This window comes from Artemia sp. Qi Xiang Cuo, chromosome 3, assembly GCF_049724085.1.
Source record: "Artemia sp. Qi Xiang Cuo chromosome 3, ASM4972408v1, whole genome shotgun sequence".
Classification (NCBI taxonomy): Eukaryota; Metazoa; Arthropoda; class Branchiopoda; order Anostraca; family Artemiidae; genus Artemia; species Artemia sp. Qi Xiang Cuo.
The window spans coordinates 15426161-15443154 of NC_142796.1; the positions used below are offsets into that span (position 1 = coordinate 15426161).

At 36.1% G+C, this 16994-nt stretch overlaps 1 protein-coding gene and 1 pseudogene across 1 annotated transcript in view; one reads left to right on the forward strand and one right to left on the reverse strand.

Moving 5' to 3' along the window:
- The window catches only part of LOC148953799 (protein aveugle-like), a 48198-nt gene extending 40870 nt beyond the window's left edge, over window positions 1-7328 (reverse strand). The window contains exon 1 of the mRNA XM_089086827.1: window positions 7213-7328. The gene's annotated coding sequence lies outside the window, so the exon portion shown is untranslated. The remainder of the gene's footprint in view (window positions 1-7212) is intronic.
- LOC148953800 (uncharacterized) lies at window positions 2744-3239 on the forward strand (annotated as a pseudogene).
- Window positions 7329-16994: the final 9666 nt, after the last annotated feature.

The window sequence follows — 16994 nt, forward strand, 5'->3', positions numbered from 1 at the left end:
TGATATCTGGTCCTTATGTTACCCCTTAGAACATCTGATTGACATTCTGGGGTAACTACTTGGTCCTTTCTCTTTGGCTTCTCAATTTTGTGTGATGGAGCAATTTTCTACGGGGGGGGGACTTGTCCGAAAGGATACATTTAAACCGCATTTTCATTTGGCTGGGGAAAATTGGTTCCAACTTTATCCACCCTCCCCCTCAAGGTTTTGATGAAACTAACCCACTGGCTTATTATAGGACTGTTGACAAAGCTTTTAGGTTTATTTTAGCATCTTAGATCTATGCCCTTCTTTTTTTAAAACGTTATGACAGTACTGTCAAAGTGACGTCATTTATTTTTTGAACCCAATTCAAACTATTGGAAAATCATAGCAGCGTATATAGAGTAACAACATTTTTTTTACAAAAACATCATAGCTGGAAAAAAATCATGACGTCAATGCGTCAATAAAAGAGATAGATCACACTGTGACGATTATTATATTATTAAATATGAACAAGTTCAAAAAAGTTATTATTGGAACTGGAATAATTGTGAGCGGCGTGAGTATTTTGTGGGGCGTTAGAAAATACCTGTTGAAAAAAACCGATGAAGTCGAAGATCTTGACCTTCTTTCAAATAAGAAGAGTGGACCCAGAGCAGAGGCAATTAATAGTCCAGCACCAGCTCCAGATAAATTGCTGCCAGAAAAAGAATGTTTTTTAATTACAACGCCGATCTTCTACGCAAACGGAGATCCTCATATAGGCCACGCCTATACAAGTATAATCTGCGATGCAATGGCTCGTTACAAGAACCTAGATAATAAAAATTCTATATTGTTGACTGGAACCGATGAACACGGTTCAAAAATACAAAATGCAGCGAGGAAAAATGATCGTACTCCTGAGGAGCAAGTTAATATAGTATCCGCCTGCTTTTATAATGTTATAAAATCCTGTGAATGCAGTCCAGAAATTTTTATTCGAACGACAGATGAGAGGCACAGCCATGGTGTCCAGCAAATATGGACGAAATTATCCAAAGAAGGATTCATTAAAAAACAGATATACTCCGGGTGGTATTCACTCGATGATGAAGATATAGTTGGTTCGGCCCAAACAATGTGGGAAAATAAAAAAAGAGTGAACAATATCTCCAGACGACCTGTTGAGGCTTTTGAGGAGGAAAATTACGTATTCTGTCTTTTGGCTTTGAAGAATGGAGTTACATTAAAAGAAAGAATTAAAAACTGGCTCAAGTTGAACTCTCCAATCAAGCCAGAAAAACCGGAGAACACAAGTATGTCATATAGAAAACAAATTGAAAAAGACCTGGAAAAGGATTATTTTGACCTGTGGTCAATATCTCGGTTAACAAAAAATTGCAATTGGGGTATCCCAGTTCCAGGTGACCCCACTCAAACTATACATGTGTGGTTTGATGCCTTGTGTAGTTATTTGACTGGAACAGGATACCCTAAGGAACCTTATGCTTGGCCACCTGATATTCAGGTTATAGGCAAAGATATCCTAAAATTCCACGCTATCTTGTGGCCCGCCATTCTATTGGCTTTGGGACTAGACCTGCCAAAACAAATTTTTGTACATGGTCATTGGCTGGTCGAAGATTTGGATCCCAATAAAAAAGAATCCAAAAAAAAGGAAAAGAAAACATGGACCAGAATGTCCAAGTCCAAGGGTAATTCAGTGACCCTACAAAGCACTAAACATAATAATGGCTGCTTCCTGAAGTTGAAAGGCATAGTTGGTCTTCCAGCTGACTCTATAGTCGTTTGCTCAAGTTCACTGCGATATATGTTGCTCAAAAGCAAGGAAAACGGGGACAACCACTTTCAATATGAAAGGTTAATAGACCTCTACAACGCGGAGGTTGTTAATAAAATTTGCAACCTATTTTCTCGTTGCACAAGTACAAAACTGAATGGTTTTCAAGAAGTACCATCGTTCAACCTGAAGAAGCTGTATGGAATTGCCTATTTGCAAGATTCCATAGAGAATTTACAAAATCTGAAATTGCGTGTCTCAAAAGAATTTGACCAGTTCAAATTCCAAGAAGGTATTAACGCAATCCTCTGCGCTATAAAAAGTGCCGACACGATTATCACGTCTCAAAGGCCTTGGACCATGGAGGGGACCAAAAAAGAAAACATACTCTCAATATGTCTTGAGACTTGCCGAATCTCCGCAATTCTCTTAAGCCCAATAATACCTTCAATCTCAAAAAACATTCTTGATCAGTTGAATGTTGACGACAAAAAGAGAACGTGGCAACACGCTGTTCTGGAAGAAGAGGAAACTCAACGGCGGGGGCTAAAAAAAAAAGATCATCAGATATTTAAACAAATTTCAAAAAAAAATCAGCAGACTTCAAAGGTTGAACCAGCAGTGCACATGGGAAAAGAAAGAGGCTGGTTTTCGAAACTAGTCTTGCTACTTCGAAGGTTACTTTTACCACTTGTACTTGTTGTGGGACCAGACGCGGACGCCTGACCCGGCATCTAGAAGACTGCGTATGATTGACTCCCATTTGTTGCAATCTTGTGCCAGCTTTTCAGCAAACCGGAGCCTGTAGCTCACCCACTTTCTGCCAAACTTCCGAAATCCACCAATGGGGTCGAGGTCGTTTTTGACAGTTGCCCACCAATTTTTCAATTGTCCGCCAGGTCGCCTACGCCAATCAGGCAATGGGACAGCTAGAAGCAGTTGCTTTATGATGCGGTCATTGGGTCTTCTAAGGACATGACCAAGCCAAGGCAGTCTTCTCCGTTTGACAATCATGGCCTGAAAATCCACCCGGACTTGGAAGCTTTCACACAGTTTCGGGAACATGTTGGGAAATCTGCCAAACAATTTAATCATGATCTTCTCGATCTTTGTGATAAAGTCCGTGATGACATCTTACCAAAACTAGGAGTTCGACTGGAAGACAGAAGAAGGAAAATTCATTATTCAAAAAGAATCAGCTACAGTTCTATTAAAAGAAAGAGATTTTAAAAGGGCAGAAGAAGAAAAGAAACGACAAGAGAAGGAGAGAAAGAAGGCAGAAGCTGCAGCGAAGCAAGCAGAGAAAGCTTCCCTTCAAGCTACCCCACCCGGTGACCTTTTTAGAGACCAGAGAAAGACTTGTCGACAGCAAAATTCTCATAAAAAGGGGAAAATCATGATGGACGTTGTTTCTTACATACTGGAAAAAATGTGCTTTCTCTTCAGATACTTCAAACAACGTTTGATTTAATGCTGCTCACCTCTCAAGCCTTGTGTGCCTCTGAGTACGAAGGTTATGTTAGGTTAAGTTCGGCTAGGTTAGGCAGAGTTAGGCTAGGTTAAATTACATAATTGAAAGGCCCAATAACTAGGTCTTTGGGGATAACATGACCCCCCAGAGCTCCAGGGGAAAGGTCTTCAAGTTATAAAGTTTGCCCATTGTTTATGTATAGTATTTGTTATTGGGAAGTATACATACACTTTTCTTCTGGGGAGGAGAAGACGAATTTTCTGCTGGAGGGATTTTGCACGTGGAGAATTTTCCATGGAGATGGAAGTTCCCAGGGGGTGAGCTTTTCAGGAGAAATTTTATACTGGGGAATTCGCCAGAATTTCAATAGGAGTTAAGGGTAATTGTCCGGGGTAAATTGTCACCGGGATTGAGCTGTCCAGAGGATATCTCCGTAGGGAGGGAGATTTTTCCACCAGATTTCCTGGCGTTACTTAAGAAACGATCAGAAATAAAGTAAACAAAAACAACTACAAGATTTTTCAACTCAAACTAAGGAGCAACATTAAAACTTGAAATGAACAGAAATTATTACATATATGAGGGGGGTTACGCAAGTATAGCGGGTCTGCATACCTAATATGTTAGGTACAATTATTCAGCATATTATGTAGTAAGAACTGTTTTCTAGCTTCAGACTGTCCAAATACTTTACCCCCCCCCGCCCAATATGCAAATATATAGCCCAAATTATATATTTTCCATGAATTCTGTCACTTCTTTAATACGTCAATGAATGAACTCAAAGTAGGGAGTAACATTAAAACTTGAAATGAACAGAAATTATTACATATATGAGAAGGGTTATGCAAGTATAGCGGATCTGCATGCCTAATATGTTATGTACAATTATTCGGCATGTTATGTAGTAAGAATTGTTATCTAGCTTCACACTGCCCAAATACTTTACCCCCCCCCCCTAATATGCAAATATGTAGCCCAAATTATATATTTTCCATAGATTCTGCATATATATATATATATATATATATATATATATATATATATATATATATATATATATATATATATATGTGCATATTATCACCAAATCCTTACCTTAAGCACAGTAATACGTTTTGCCAGTGATTTTCTTTTGTTATTGTGTGTTGAATCAGCCAAATTTGATTTATTGTCCCCCAGTTCAGTTACCTCAAAGACCATTTACACTAAGATTTTGGTAACATCAAGATTAAAACCAGTACCGAACCCAGCCAGGTTAGGTTAAATTCCAAAGGTGGCTAGAGCCAGCACTGAAAATTAATTTATTTTGACCATTTGAATTAGGGCAAAGACTACCTAACTAGGCACCCACATTATTAATCCTTAGTTGCAAAAAAAAAAGAAAACCTGAAAAGGAATAAAAGCATACCATAGACACTTTCTATCTGAACAAGTCAGAGCTAGCCAATCAGATATCAACCGCAAATTTGATTGTGAAGGCGATAAATATTTCAAGCTGTACTTGGAGAATGGGTTGGGAGTAAAAACTAGAAGCTCAAACAAAAAATGAACCTCCATTCAATTCAACCCTATGCAACTCTACCCCGTGTAACTGAACTCCTCTGCAATCAAACCTTATTCTACTTCATTCCATTCATCCTAACCCAACCAGTTGCAGGGTTTGAGAAGAATGGGGGCTCAGTTGCATGGGATTGAGTTAAATGGTATTGAGTTGCATGGAGGTTGAGTTAAAAGGGGTTGAGTTCAAAGAGGGTTGGGTTGCAGGGGCATTGAGTTAAACAGGGATTGAGTTCCATGGGAACCATTCCTCTCTTATTAGTTTATCATACTCTGGCTAACGACAATTAGTTCGAACTGAAGGTTCAGTTAAGAAAAATAATGTTTCTGGAAACTTTCCAACATCTTGCTTTCAGTTTTTTCCTCTTTCCTCTGTTCTTTTTATCATCATTTCCTAAATTAGGAAAGTGAATTGGAAGTTGGTTTTGTTGTTTCTAAGTCGTCAGTCAGTGAGGCACTCTCGAAACTGAAGAAGAAGTTGTCGAGGGGGATAGATAACCTGTGCGGATTGCATATTCTACTAAACTACCTTTCATTCAACAAATTTCATTGAACATATAAATAAATATGGTCGTCCAAATTATTATCAAAACCCAGCAGTCGTTGTTGCAGCGATAGCCCACGGTAACCAAAAACCTAAAATCACGTTTCGAAAATAACTGTCAAGTGAGAAAAAAATTGTTATTTGAAGGTGATTCACGAAGGATAAGTTATTTCGGTTAATACTAATAGTAAAAGTTTAATACAGAAACAAATCAATGGGAATTTTTAAAAACAGTTTGAAATCCGTTAAACATGAGGGCTGATTGAAGTTAGAAAGTACCACTGGAATGATCATAGTTTAAAACCATGCACACGGTAATCACAGTCCTCCACCTTGAACAACAAGGAGAATCACTTTGTTGCATTGTTAGCACTGATCCGAATGCTTTCTTTTTTTGCCAAGGTTGATAGTGTCAAACCAGTGATCTTAGAATATTGGGAGAGGGCTCATTTGATTATAATCGCAATATTCAGCACTTTTTAAATTACACAAAAGCTCCTACCGCAGCAAATGGCCGTTTTCTCTCATTTTGCGCCTCAAAACATCATTTTTCTCTCCAAAGACGGTGAAAATACAAGAGAATACAAATTCTAAGATATCTCATCAATTCGGCATAGTCTAACTCCCTAAAATTTTGAGCCGCCCCCCTTCTCCCATCTTGATGAAGATCAGGTTTTCTGCAGTATTCTATAGACGGGGTTTCTTTTCTACAAAACGACGTGAATGCTATACAATGAGATCCGTATTTAACCATTAGTCGCCAGCTAATAATGACACGAATGCTGCAGTGATTACCAAGTTCGCTCATAAATCATCAGCGGATGGTCACGTGTATATTATTCTTGAATACTTGTGAAAGACAAGAACTGAGGAAACTTGTGAATAAAGTGAAAAGAAAAGAAGATGTTAGGTTAGGTTAGCTATTTTAATCGTGGATTTCCAAGTTTCGTAAACAGCGCAAGTCTTTGCATACACGTTGTAATTTTACTTTGGGCATATAAAGGACTGAAAAGTGCAGTTTTGATCATGTCAACGTTTGTTCTTTTTTCATGTGCTGAAATATCGCACAATTTCGCTCATATATCGGCAAGAGAGGTGGTTATCTTTAAAACCCAAACTTTTTTCAGGCAATACAGAAAGCACTCTTGGCCCCACTCCCCGGCCCCTGTCCGGTGCCATTCCACCAACAGTCAAGTTCCCTCCCAACCGTAAGCTGAGCAACATGCCCTAAGTATCAACTCCTCCCATTTCTAATCAGAACTGGGTTCCTCTTCCTCTTCAATTTGGTCCACTCCAGTATTCCTCATTTTACCCTCCTTCACTAACAGGGAGGCTCCCAGCTTGTCCCTTTTTTCAAACATCTACCTGGAAACTGTAGTTTAGAATTACCCTCCTCCCTAAAGATAAATCATTTACAGCCAAACCAGCATATCATTGGAATAAATGTTCGTTACCAATACCTGCCACCATTACCCATTTCACCTCCGTACATAATGGTTACCAGTTGCTAAAGTGCATCCCCCCCCCCGTGATAAACAATTAAGCCTATAAATTAAGTTTCTATAGCCCCCCCTCCTAGCAACAGTTTTTAACTGCTGGCTTTTAGTTCGGAAAATAGTAGTATTCCTTTGGCCCTACCTCCTGTGCAGGGAGTAATCTCCCCATTTTTATGATAATTAAATCTTAAAACAAACAACATACTTTTGGGTGTACACAATCGTAACAAAATATATCCGTGACTTGAACCGAAAACAGAAAACAAAAACTATTAATTCTTTTATCTCTCAGTTTTTTTTTGTAAGCCTTCTGTCAACAAGGTAAGATGAAAGGAGGGGCGTGCAAAAAATTAGGCATTTAAGGTCAACTTACCTTTTTACCATTTCCTGGCCGGTATATCCCTCTATAAACAAAGGCGAATTCACCCTCACCAAGTATATCCTGTACTTCCAGACAGTTGGGGGGGATATTATCTTGAGAATGGTCAGCTATAAAAAGATGCAGTATACAATCATTAAGTTCATAAGCTCAACCATAGCATAGATTAAAAAGCTAGGTAGCATCGATCTATACACCATATATGTATATTTCACATATATATGTATATTCATATCACCTTAAAAAACAATCTAGATAGGTCACGAATTTGGTAAAATTCGTTTAAAGCCTTAATTTTGAAAAAATATTTTTTTCAAATAAGTGACTTTTTTGTGACGAAATTTGTGTGAAAAATAAAGTGCATAAATCAGAGTAACTTGGGAGGAAGTGCGAAAGAGTTGTTTTTCAGTTGATGGTTCTGAAATAAACTTATAGAGCTTCAATCAAATAAAACAAAAAGAAATAGAAAGAAAATATTTTTACAAAAAAAAATTTCTTGTAAAATTGTCATCCTTGTAATCAGTTTTGAATTAATATGCTGAATATGTGAGGGAAAGAACACTATGAGAAAAACAAGGACGCTGTCAAAGGATGAACTTGCACAAGTCAGAATAACTTAGGAGAATGCACGCCGAAATCTGCGGTTAGAAGACAAGCGACAGCGAGAATCAACGAATCGCAAGCGAAATAATGCACAGCAAAATCTGCGGTTAGATGACAGTAGAATAACAGGATAGTGATAATGATATATTTAATTAACAAAAAGTTTAAAAACAAAAATCAATATGACTCACCCAAAACCAAACGGTTGACGTGGGGTGAAACAGGTAAAAAAAAAATAATACATACATGTAACATCATTCAAATACAGTCATGAACTTTTTATTATTATTATTATCATGATTTTATTACCCTTTATTGAACATACAAAATGTTGTAAATGAAGTACAAGAAAAGAAACAAAAGTAACATCAAATAACAACAAAATATCCAAAGAAAACTCAACTACAGAAAAACAAGATTAAGAACAAACCTACGACAAACAAAAAAAAAAAAAAACAAATTTAAGTTATCGCAACATATAATGAAGAGAGGCTTGGTTCAAACGCCTTTGCAAATCGAACACGGTGATTCAGTACAGCAATAAGCGGGTTGGCTATACCATACTTCAGAAATATATTCGAATTCCTCATCCAAACTGGAAGACGAAGTAGATACTTGCCATATCTGTAGAAAATAGACCGAATATTGCGGCGATCAGACAAAGTAAATATTTTCCAAAACGGAGATAGAGCTATCACATGTGGCAAAACAAAAGCATTATACACCCTTGCAAGTAGAAAACGGTTAAAGTGGCACTTCATTGAAACGAGAATCCCATAAGCTCTGCGTGTCTTTACAGCAAACAACGAAACAAGGCAATCGCGGGTTTCTTTAAGATCGCTACAAATTGGAAGGCCGAGGTACATAATCTTAGACGAAGACTTAATCGTATAAATACCGAAAATAACATCAACTGGTACACTATCTTTAACGCGGCTATTAAATACGAGAACTTCACTCTTCTGGGGATTGAAAGAAAGACCTATGTTACCATACTCCTTACTCAAAACACGGAGAGTCTCTTCGATGCCTATAAGTGTTCTACTTCCGTTCAAAATGTCGTCGGCATAATCAATCAGCGAAACATTGAGACCTCTAAAGATACATGTAGACTGAACCGGTTCTTGCGATGAAATAATACTATTATTGAAAAGCGGTGGTGAAGTAAGTGCTCCTTGGCGTATTCCCTTCACTACGGGTATAAGACTAGAAGATAGGGTTAAAGCATTAAAACAAGGTACATTTACACGCGCTTTTAAATTACTATACATAGTCCTCAGTCCGCGTATAATAGACTTATCCACGCCACGTTTCCAGGCCGACAACAATATCTGAGAGTGCAAACCGGAGTCAATCGCGCGGTTGACATCATGACCGGCAAAATACAAAGTCTCATTTGAATAATCGGCGTCAATCAACAAATTAGCAATCAAATAATGCGCGTGTTCTCTACTCATTTTTTTCTTGAAAACAAATTGTTTATCCGGCGTGTTAAATATAGCACTAAGCCTATTTACAACAAGCAATTCAAATAACTTGCACAGTATAGGCGCGACAGTTATCGGGCGGTAAGAAGAACACTGCCCCCCGTCTTTTCCCTTCTTTAATGCAGGAGTAATTACCCCAGTGCAGTATAGGTCTGGAACAACCCCAGCATTAAAAATCATTTGGTACAGGAGACAAAGGTGCTCGACAAGGTTCTGACTTCCCGCTTGCACATGCAATCCGCACAGGTTATCTATCCCCCTCGACAACTTCTTCTTCAGTTTCGAGAGTGCCTCACTGACTGACGACTTAGAAACAACAAAACCAACTTCCAATTCACTTTCCTAATTTAGGAAATGATGATAAAAAGAACAGAGGAAAAAACTGAAAGCAAGATGTTGGAAAGTTTCCAGAAACATTATTTTTCTTAACTGAACCTTCAGTTCGAACTAATTGTCGTTAGCCAGAGTATGATAAACTAATAAGAGAGGAATGGTTCCCATGGAACTCAATCCCTGTTTAACTCAATGCCCCTGCAACCCAACCCTCTTTGAACTCAACCCCCTTTTAACTCAACCTTCATGCAACTCAATACCATTTAACTCAATCCCATGCAACTGAGCCCCCATTCTTCTCAAACCCTGCAACTGGCTGGGTTAGGATGAATGGAATGAAGTAGAATAAGGTTTGATTGCAGAGGAGTTCAGTTACACGGGGTAGAGTTGCATAGGGTTGAATTGAATGGAGGTTCATTTTTTGTTTGAGCTTCTAGTTTTTACTCCCAAACCATTCTCCAAGTACAGCTTGAAATATTTATCGCCTTCACAATCAAATTTGCGGTTGATATCTGATTGGCTAGCTCTGACTTGTTCAGATAGAAAGTGTCTATGGTATGCTTTTATTCCTTTTCAGGTTTTCTTTTTTTTTTGCAACTAAGGATTAATAATGTGGGTGCCTAGTTAGGTAGTCTTTGCCTAATTCAAAAGGTCAAAATAAATTAATTTTCAGTGCTGGCTCTAGCCACCTTTGGAATTTAACCTAACCTGGCTGGGTTCGGTACTGGTTTTAATCTTGATGTTACCTAAATCTTAGTGTAAATGGTCTTTGAGGTAACTGAACTGGAGGACAATAAATCAAATTTGGCTGATTCAACACACAATAACAAAAGAAAATCACTGGCAAAACGTATTACTGTGCTTAAGGTAATGATTTGGTGATAATATGCACATATATATATATATATATATATATATATATATATATATATATATATATATATATATATATATATATATATATATATATATATATATATATATATATATATATATATATATATATATATATATATATATATATATATATATATATATATATATATATATATATATATATATATATATATATATATATATATATATATATATATATATATATATATATATGCAGCATCTATGGAAAATATATAATTTGGGCTACATATTTGCATATTAGGGGGGGGGGGTAAAGTATTTGGGCAGTGTGAAGCTAGATAACAATTCTTACTACATAACATGCCGAATAATTGTACATAACATATTAGGCATGCAGATCCGCTATACTTGCATAACCCTTCTCATATATGTAATAATTTCTGTTCATTTCAAGTTTTAATGTTACTCCCTACTTTGAGTTCATTCATTGACGTATTAAAGAAGTGACAGAATTCATGGAAAATATATAATTTGGGTTATATATTTGCATATTGGGCGGGGGGGGGGGGTAAAGTATTTGGACAGTATGAAGCTAGAAAACAGTTCTTACTACATAATATGCTGAATAATTGTACCTAACATATTAGGTATGCAGACCCGCTATACTTGCGTAACCCCCCTCATATATGTAATAATTTCTGTTCATTTCAAGTTTTAATGTTGCTCCTTACTTTGAGTTGAAAAATCTTGTAGTTGTTTTTTTTTACTTAATTTCTGATCGTTTCTTAAGTAACGCCAGGAAATCTGGTGGAAAAATCTCCCTCCCTACGGAGATATCCTCTGGACAGCTCAATCCCGGTGACAATTTACCCCGGACAATTACCCTTAACTCCTATTGGAATTCTGGCGAATTCCCCAGTATAAAATTTCTCCTGAAAAGCTCACCCCCTGGGAACTTCCATCTCCATGGAAAATTCTCCCCGTGCAAAATCCCTCCAGTAGAAAATTCGTCTTCTCCTCCCCAGAAGAAAAGTGTATGTATACTTCCCAATAACAAATACTATACATAAACAATGGGCAAACTTTATAACTTGAAGACCTTTCCCCTGGAGCTCTGGGGGGTCATGTTATCCCCAAAGACCTAGTTATTGGGCCTTTCAATTATGCCGAACAAAATAGCTATCTCGAAGTGTTTATCCGACGATTTTGGGAAAAGTGTCGTGGGAGGGGGCCTAGTTACCCTCCAATTTTTGGTTACTTGAAAAGAGCAATAGAACTTTTAATTTCTGTTAGAATGAGCCGTCTCCCGATTTTCTAGGCCCACTGGGTCAATACGATCACCCCTGGGGAAAAAAGTAAAAAAACACGGCTCCGTGATCTTTCTTCTTGCAAAAAATACAAAACTCCACATTTTTGCAGAAAGCAGCTTAAAACCTTTGGAGTAGTGTTATATGATGCGCTGAATATTATCGTGTGATTTTCATTAAGATTATGTGACTTTTAGGGGTTGTTTATCCCTTTGTTTGAAAATCAGGCAATTTTTCTCAGGTTCATAACCTTTGATGGGTTAAACTAAACTTAATGGAACTTATTTATTCTAAATCACCATAAAAGATCAATTCTTTGGGTATATCTATTGGTATCAAAATTCCGTTTTTAGAGTTTCGGTTACTATTGAGCGGGGTCGCTCCATACCACTGCTCCTTAGTCACAGTTCGTTACCACGAACTGTTTGATGAAAGAAACTGATTCATATCCAGTCCCATCTCCCATCCAGTCTTTCGTATTCAGGTTCATTCAGGTGGTGACACTGCAAGTAAACATGGTCTGATAGTTTGAAACAATGATGTAACTCCTTGTCTATTTTATTCGAGGGTACTAGTGAATTAAACGGACACTTCTATATTCTGTATATGGAATGTCAAACGGGAGATGCTACAGCTACCGGGACAGATACCCGGTACTAAAACTGCTGCTAGAGTGGAATTGAGTGAAACGGGTGATCTAATATGAATGTTAAAATTACAATTTGGGATTTGCCATTTAGGCCTATGTAATTTTTATAATTTTCTTCATAGACCATTATAACCGGGTATCTGTCTCTGGTTAGGTTACCTATTTAATATATGATATGCTTTACCCCCCCCCCCTCCCTTGTGTAAATGTATAGCCCAAATTTGTTTATAAACTATTATATATTCATCCTATTTTATTTTATTTCGTTAGCATTAACCAAACTTGACTTCTTTAGCAGTATAATCCTCCAGTACCTATTGGAGTTACTAATGTTAATTTCAAGACAAAATAGACTTTTGGTTTCAGGCTTTAGCCTGGGTTTCGGCTAGTGTTTCATGGACAAAACATTAAATGAATCAGCCACTTGAAATCCCGTTTCCGTCTCGTGTTGAAAAAACAGTTTCTTGCAGTTTCATTCGTCAATTTGCTTTGCAGATTGTCAGTAAAACCGTCAAATGAAAACGGGGCTTAAGTATTTTATGCATCGCAAAACTACACTGTGATTACTGCTTCAAGCATTCACTCACAACCCCAATTTGACTGGTAGTGACTGCAATTTGATGAAACTTAATACCATCAGCATTAAATAGCTACGTAATTATAGCAACACAATTTTCTATTCCTTTTTTTCCTCTTCTAATGGAAGTCAGTTTTTTTTTTTTTTTTTTTTTTAGTAGTAGTAGTAGTAGTAATTCATTTGTACGAGCCCCATTTTCCAAAATACAACTTAGAGTATTGATTCACTTTCCAATTTGTATTGCAATGTCTTCAAGTAACTTAAAATGGATCCCTCCCCCAGACGCTAATTTAATTGTGGCCCCTTCTTTCCTCAGGACCAAAGACGTGGATGTATCTCAGACAAATTAAAGCATTCGAAGAACTTCAGATTTTTCTGAGATTCTAGTTAAATTGGATAAATATCTTAACCTCAGGGCTAGCGAATTGTGTCGGTTTAAATGGTAAAGTTCCCTGGCATATGCTGTATATTTTCTATATTTTCAGAATATGATTAATCCTCCGTATAATGTGACTTGTTAGTTTTATTTTATATTATCGAAAATCTTACATGAAGTAGTGTGAGGAAAGGAAAACATATATAGGGGTGAGGGGTAAGTTATAAAAAAAACGGAGGAAAATACTTTTTATTCTGAGAGCCATTCTACTACCTTAGAAAGCGATGAATTAAAAAGAATTGTTTTTTTTTTATTCCTTTTAGGAATAAAATATTGTCTTTTATAGGAAAAAGCATTGGTCTTCCAGAACATCTACAAATTTTTAATTTAAAACGAATTGTTTTATTTTAAAGGAAAGAAGTAGAAAGGATTATACAGTGTTGATAAAGTTTTATATAAAAATAGCATTTGGGGTTTTGGAGTTCAAAAATAATAAACGTACGTTTTTCATGTTGTTTTAAACCAGCAACATTATTTAGTGCTATCAAGTTGCAACTACGTGGTCTTGCTTTGTAAAGAATGATGAGGCCACTGTATGTTTTCTTTTTTTCTGGGCCTCTCTTAAGGGATGGCCGTAGAAACTTGGAAAAGGGCTCATTCAATTAGAAATTAAAAGTTCTAGTGTTCTTTTTAGGAGTCGAAAATGATTGGATTGAATTAAGATGCGAAATTTCGCCAAAATCTCATGAGAGAAATAACCTAAAACTATGCTTTGAAGCCTCCTTAATATGAGTTATCTTTCCCAGGTTAACCCAAGAGATAGGAGTCACGTCATGCCTCTAATCACTCCAGCCTATCCTCAGCAAAATTCAACGTTTAACGTTACGGATGGTTTTGTTTTTCATGTGTGACTTGACCATGTAGGTGACTTAACCATGTATACAGTTTTCTTTTAGCTTCTCTTTTCCTCTTATTACTGTTTATCTCCTCTTAGTTTTTTCTCTCCGTTCCTCCATTTTATTATTTTTTTTTCATAGTATATATTGAATATTAAAGGTACGGTTATATCATTAGCAGGGTTGGAGTGTTCATTTTTTTATATGATCCCTCAAACGTATCTTCACGTTCTTCATTATATTAATGTGACGTTCATCACTTATTTACTTAATTTATGATTTCGAGATTGTCAATACGTCTAAGACTAAAATTAAAACTTACTAAATATTTGATTTTAGCGGAAAGAATTTTCATATGGCAGCCCTGATCAGAAGTAGCATATGAGCGCTAAATTTAGTTCAAAAAAGGAGAAGATAAATTGTGGAATATTTTTAAGATTGAAAACTTAAATGGGCCCCGAAGAACCCCGAATATCTAAACCAGAGGAAGCGAAAAGAAATAATAAAATTAATGGTGGAAATTTAATTAAAAATATTATTTTTTTCCCTTACTTTTCACCGAACTTTTTTATATAATTTTTATAGCTATATAATTTATATTATATATTTATATAATTCATATAATTTTTATAATCACAATTATAGATATAATAAAACTGTTTAATTTTAAATAATTTATATTTTTAACTAATTATTTATATAATTGTTATTAAATATTATTTATATTTTTTCCCCTTTCATTTCACCAAAAAAAGAAGAACCACTTTTGCCAAAAAGACAGAATAGATATTCGTCGTTCTAAAAAAATGAACTAGCATTTGTCCTATTTGCTAAATTTACCCTAACTGTCTTATAATTAATAGAAAATTTAAAAACACACTAGTCTATTAAAAAAAGTGCCAAATTTCAAAAAATTTTGATATCATCCAAATAAAATTAGAACTTTTAATGAACTCCAGATTTTTTTAAAGTTTAATTTAAGCTTGTTTTGAGCGTTTCAAGTTCTGCAATGGCAGTGTTGCTGCACAACACTGCACTGCTACTGGTACTCATAGTCTGAACTCGTATTAAGCTCATGCTGAAGTACCAAAGATTCTTCTCTATGTGCGTGTAACTCAATCTCCGTTTAACTCAATATCCGTTTAACTCAATATCCGTTTAACTCAACCTTCGTTTGACTTAACACCCCATGTAACTCAACAGCCGTGTAAGTCAACCACGTTTAAATGAACCTCCATTCAATTCAACCCTATGCAACTCTACCCCGTGTAACTGAACTCCTCTGCAATCAAACCTTATTCTACTTCATTCCATTCATCCTAACCCAACCAGTTGCAGGGTTTGAGAAGAATGGGGGCTCAGTTGCATGGGATTGAGTTAAATGGTATTGAGTTGCATGGAGGTTGAGTTAAAAGGGGGTTGAGTTCAAAGAGGGTTGGGTTGCAGGGGCATTGAGTTAAACAGGGATTGAGTTCCATGGGAACCATTCCTCTCTTATTAGTTTATCATACTCTGGCTAACGACAATTAGTTCGAACTGAAGGTTCAGTTAAGAAAAATAATGTTTCTGGAAACTTTCCAACATCTTGCTTTCAGTTTTTTCCTCTTTCCTCTGTTCTTTTTATCATCATTTCCTAAATTAGTAGAAAATATATTGATTCCACTCGCGGTTCCTATTTTCTTATTATCTTTTATTTCAGATAAGAGCTATTGACAAAGGGACGCCTTCTTTGAGCTCCACAACTCATGTCATTGTCACCGTCATTGACATTCCGGAGACGTCTCCCAACCGCCCAAAAGTATTGGAATATGTCAATCATATATTCTTAGATGAGGAACAACCAGTTGGTAGCATGTTCGGAAGAAGAAAGAAAAGAAATGATAACCGTTTCTTCATTTTCTTCCAAGACCTACATTTTTTTTGTATAAAGCAGCTGAATTGTATTGACTGATCAGATTGCTTAATGCTATCTGGCTTCGCAGTGGGTCCATTTACTTTCTTACTGACAGCCAACTGTATTAAATAAAAAAAAAGAAAAAAAGAAAAAATAAATAATTATTATTTAAGAATTAAATATATGAGATATAAGAAATATATATAACATAATGTATAAGAAAAAAAAGAAAAAAAAATATCTTGGACTCGTACTGTGCCCATTACCTTTCTTACGATTAACATGACAGTGTAAAACCAGCCAAAGCCAAAATAAAGTAAGCCAAAGCAAAAATAATTAGCTAAAATGAAATTAACCCCCCCCCCCAAAAAAAAAACATAGCCAAAACCATGATTTTTAGAGTGGCCTTTTTCTGCTAGCCATGGTTTTTTGTTTTGTTTTTTTGTTTTTTTACACGTTGAATGTGGTTAATAAGATCAATAAATATCAAAAGAACAAGACTGTTAAATATCAAAACATTTTATACAACTACCACTAGAAATTCTCTGCATCACCAAGTCGCCTGGGGCCAACACGGCTACGCACGTTCCTGTTCCACCCCAATCTATTCAAAGCCTCCTTTCTAAACAATTTCTAAGTCCACACTGACAATGCATGACAAAACAAAAAAAACTGTGAAGAAGAAAAACCGAGGGTAATTCAAGCCAATGAAAAAAGAATAAATTTGCAGATATTTGACAAATGTTTGGTGTTTGTTTTGCTTTTATTTTGTCCTTAGGACTTTTATCCGTATATT